Consider the following 5,481-nt stretch of genomic DNA (forward strand, 5'->3'; position numbering starts at 1 on the left):
TGCCTTATGTATTGAGGTGCTCCTATATTGGGTGCATAAATGTTTACAATTGTTATATCTTCTTCTTGGATTGATCCCTTTGATCATTATGTAGTGTTCTTCTTTGTCTCGTGTAATAGTCTTTATTTTAAAGTCTATTTTGTCAGATATGAGAATTGATACTCCAGCTTTCTTTTGATTTCCATTTGCATGGACTATCTTTTTTCCATCCCCTCACTTTCAGTCTGTATGTGTCCCTAGGTCTGAAGTGGGTCTCGTGTAGACAGCACATATACGGGTCTTGTTTTTGTATCCATTCAGCCAGTCTATGTCTTTTGGTTGGAACATTTAATCCATTTACATTTAAGGTAATTATCGATATGAATGTGCCTGTTACCATTTTCTTAATTGTTTTGGGTTTGTTATTGTGCGTCTTTTCCTTCTCTTGTGTATCCTGCCTGGAGAACTTCCTTTAGCATTTATTGTAAAGCCGGTTTCGTGCTGAATTCTCTTAGCTTTTGCCTGTCCGTAAAGGCAATTTCTCCATTGAATCTGAATGAGATCCTTGCTGGGCAGAGTAATCTTGGTTTTAGGCTCTTCCCTTTCATCACTTTATATATGTCCTGCCACTCCCTTCTGGCTTGCAGAGTTTCTGCTGAAAGATCAACTGTTAACGTTATGCGGATTATCTTGTATGTTATTTGTTGCTTTTCCCTCGCTGCTTTTAACATTTTTTTTGTACTTAATTTTTGACAGTTTGATTAATATGTGTCTTGGTGTGTTTCTCCTTGGATTTATGCTGTATGAGACTCCTTTTAGTTCCTGGACTTGATTGACCAGTTCCTTTCCCATATTAAGGAAGTTTTCAACTATAATCTCTTCAAATATTTTCTCAGTCCCTTTCTGTTTCTCTTCTTCTTCTTGGACCCCTATAATTCGAATGTTGGTGCATTTAATGTTGTCCCAGATGTCTCTGAGAGTGTCCTCAATTCTTTTCATTCTTTTTTCTTTATTCTGCTCTGAAGTAGTTGGTTCCACTATTTTATCTTCCAGGTCACTCATCCGTTCTTCTGCCTCAGTTATTCTGTTTTTGATTCCTTCTAGAGAATTTTAAATTTCATTTATTGAGTTGTTCATCATTGTTTGTTTGCTCTTTAGTTCTTCTAGGTTCTTGTTAATCATTTCTTTGATTTTCTCCATTCTATTTCCAAGGTTTTGGATCATCTTTGCTATCATTACTCTGAATTCTTTTTCAGGTAGACTGTCTATTTCCTGCTCAGTTGTTTGGTCAGTTTTTACCTTGTTCCTTCATCTGCTGTGTATTTCTCTGTCTCCTTATTTTGTTTAACTTACTGTGTTTGGGGTCTCCTTTTCACAGGCTGCAGGTTTGTAGTTCCCATTGTTTTGGTGTCTTCCCCCAGTGGGTAATGTTGGTTCAGTGAGCTGTGTAGGATTCCTGGTGGAGGGGACTGGTGCCTGTGTTCTGGTGGATGAGGCTGGATCTTGTCTTTCTGGTGGGCAGGACTGCATCCGGTGGTGTGTTTGGGGTGTCTGTGAACTTCGTATAATTTTAGGCAACCTCTATGCTAATGGGTGGGTTTGGGTTCCTGTCTTGCTAGCTGTGTGGCATGGAGCTTGCTGGTCATTGAGTCGAGATGGATCTTAACGTTGAGACGGAGATCTCTGGGAGAGCACTCGCCAATTGATATTACCTGGGGCCCGGAGGTCTTTGGTGGTCCAGTATCCTGAACTCGGCTCTCCCAGCTCAGTGGCTTAGTTCTGACACTCGGTCGGAGCACCAAGACCCTGTCAACCCAACAGCCAGCTACGTGGGGATTTTCTTGCCTTTTGGGAAGTCTGAAGTCTTGTGTCAAAATTCAGTAGGTGTTCTGTAGGAGTTGTTCCACATGTTGATGTATTTTTGATGTATTTGTCGGGAGGAGGGTGCTCTCCATGTCTTACTTCTCTGCCATATTGAAGGTCCTCTGAGGCCTTCTTTAATTTGCATCTTCCTGGAGCTTCGTGAGCAAATAAGAGTTATATCCATCCAGTGAATATCCATCAAATAAATAAAAATTATCCTAATTAATGATGAATTTAAATTATATTTTGTAACATTATATGCTGTCTATATGTAAAAAAAATTGTATGATTCATTTCATAGTCACTAAGTGCCCAATGTATTGATTGAAAGAAATGATACATACTAGATTCCTCAACTCTGAGGTCAACAGATAATTACATATTTTACATATCTTTTTGCTAACAAATTGAGTCAAATACCATTTAGTGCTCAAAAATACAATGAGAATTTGTGACACTGTTTTCATAGTTAGTATTCAAAATCTATCACAAACATCAATATACTGTTTTTAAAATGGATCACATGGGATACAGTAATAATATAATGTCTCTATGATGCCCTTCACTACTCTCAAAAATCCCCTAATTCCATGTATATCAAATTCTGAACATTTAATTAAATGGCAGCAAGCATGTAGTGTCCAAAGCAAGAGTATAAAAGTCTGTCTGACCTATCTGGATCATAGGCCACTTTGAAAAGATACATTAAAGCAAAAGTATGGAGACAATAAAATGCTCGGTGGTTTCCAGGGGTGAGGTTGGTGGGGAGAGAAATAGGCAGAGCACAGAGGATTTTTAGGGCAGTAAAAATATATGATATTACAATGATGGATATTTGTCATTATGCAATTGTTCAAACCCATAGAATGTACAACACAAAGAGTAAATCCATTACAAAGAATCAGGCCTCATTAATATCTGTCTCATAAGAACTGAGAATTTAATAATTTATTTTTTTCCACTCAATCAAAAATATTGATTGAACTCCTACAGTGTGCCAGCAATGCTACCAGTTACTAGGGCTACAATGGTGCTTTGATAAAGAATAGAGGAACAACCTTTCTCAAGTGGTGAAATTTAAACATGACCAGTAAGGGATAATCATGCAAAGAGCCAGAGGAGGCACCTTCCAGATCATGAAAACAGTAAGTGGAAATATTCAGAAAAGGAGTGCCCCCGTTCATGATGAAATCATATTTAGAGAAGCATATTTAAAGAAGAGTAGTGAAACCTGAGCCCTGTGGAACTTAACACTAGAAGGCAGATGAGGAGAAGCAACAAAGGAGACAAAGGTTTAGTAACTAAAGTGGGTAGTCATGAAAACCAGAAAAAAAGAGACTTCCAAGAGAAGGGATGGAACATCTGGGTAGAAGTCTGATTTCAGGTCCGTAAGATGAGGAAATGCACCTGCCCATTTGACAAGACGGATTGGAGTTTATGGAGTACCTTGATAAGGAGAGTTATCCCTCTTTGAGAGGCAGCATAGTACATGGAATGTAAGGAAGAAGAGAGCACATGTGTAAAGATAACCCCTAGAGGAATTTGGTGCCAAGATAATAAAAGGCTTTAGGAAGAGGACTGGGTGTAGTCAAGGGTGTGATTTTTAGATGATGGGTTGTTTGTTTGCATAGCTGTGTGCAAAAAGGAATGATCTAGTAGAGAGGAAAAGTTGTAACATTGGAGCAGGGGAATAGTAAAGTGGAGAACAGGGAGCTGCAGCTGTATATCCAAAGAAGACAATTTTTGAAAAGATGGAGAGGATATTGGCCAGAACCAAATGGAATTTTTTTTGAAATGAAATTATATCAAATGAAATGGAATGAAATGTTTTTACTAGGGTGAAGAAATCCTCAAACTTTATGTTTGTAGATTTATTTATGGTACTATGAGGGATTTTTTAACTTGTTGGCTTCTATTTCTCACTAAATTCTGAAGCAAAGTTGTCATCTAAGAGAAAGATGGAGAGGGGCTGAGAAGTTTGAGGTAGGAGAAGCTAAACATTTTTCTACTTAGGGATCACATGGGTGACTTATTTGTCTCTTAAGCCCTGCAAACCTCTCTTGTATAACAAGGTTTGTGTACGTCTTATTTAAACAAGTTTATATTTGGATTTATAACCTATTACGCAGACTAAATTATGCTACTTGAAGTAAAAGACCTTGATTTTTACTTTTTCTAATCAATGTATCTTTTCTCCAAAACTATTTATTATCCCATACAAAATATCTTACCAATAACGCTACCCAGTAATATATATGAATGTATTGAACTGGGCTTAGTCATGCCCAATATTTACGTGTCTATATTTTGTCAATTAGTTGTAATGGATTGCAAAGTTCAGATTACTAAATCCAATCTTGTTATATTTGAAAATTTAACTATGCCCTGGGTTGTGTCAAAAAATTTGAAAACTGACTCTATCTAAGAAAATTATAGTATATAGCTCTAAGCATAGGCTTGTCTCAGAATTAAGTGCATACCATGGATCAGTTGCCTTGATACTCTGTGATTCTTTAAATCTGACCTGGAGGTGATATCATCTAGATAGATAGATAGAGAAGGTAAACCAGTGCAATTACAAAGCTTTTCTTAGGATTAGAGATATTTGTGGCAATAGTTTCTATACATCAACTGAAACATCTAGAATTAGAGGACTGGCAGAGAATCCTTTCTCTAACACTTGATGACTTTCTACTAAGGACTGAAAAACCATCACTGTCCTAGTTATTCAAGATATAAAAATGACAATAACCTATAATTCATTCCAGAGAGATGTACATTACTTTGTTTATATATATATGTAAGTCTGCTAGGGCTGCCATGTACTACAATTGGGTGACTTAAACAACAGAAATTTATTTTCTCAAAGTTGTAGAGGCTAAAGTCTGAGATGAAGGTGTTGGCAGTGTTGGCTCTGCATGAGAGCTATGAGGGAAGGATCTGTTCCAGGTCACTTTTAAGCCATCTTTAAGCCATCTTCTCTCTGTATCTTCACATCATCTTCCCTCTATAGATGTCTGTGTCAAATTTCCCTTTCTTATAACGACACCAGTCATATTGAATTAGGGTATATCTTAATGACTGGTTTTTAACTTTATTACCTCCTTAAAGTATCTACAAATACAGTCACATTCTGAGGTACTTGGGGTTTGGGCTTTAATATATGCATTTTTTTGAATGGCATAGTTATCTCAACAGTGTATAATCAATAAACAGTTGCATTGAAGTTGAATAAGTCAGGTGATAGAGGCAAAAATAAAGCACGTTAAGAGCAAGAATTTAAATTATGAGGCAAAAAAGAGAGAATAAACAGACCAAGAGTCAATAGGCTGATTAAAAAGTAACATATTACCATATAGTTAGTTAAATAGATAGAACATTTATCACTGCATCGCAAATAAGTTTTATACTGAAACAATTTTAACTTGATTTACGTATCATGAACTATTTTGCTTCATGTACCATGATACACCACGAATAGTCAAATCAGGGATTTCCCTGGTGGCGCAGTGGTTAAGAATCCACCTGCCAACACAGAAGACATGGGTTCGAGCCCTGGTCCGGGAAGATCCCACATGCCGTGGAGCAACTGAGCCTGCGTGCCACAACTACTGAGCTTGCGTGCCTAGAGCCCATGCT

This window comes from Physeter macrocephalus, chromosome 9 (assembly GCF_002837175.3).
Source record: "Physeter macrocephalus isolate SW-GA chromosome 9, ASM283717v5, whole genome shotgun sequence".
Classification (NCBI taxonomy): domain Eukaryota; kingdom Metazoa; phylum Chordata; class Mammalia; order Artiodactyla; family Physeteridae; genus Physeter; species Physeter macrocephalus.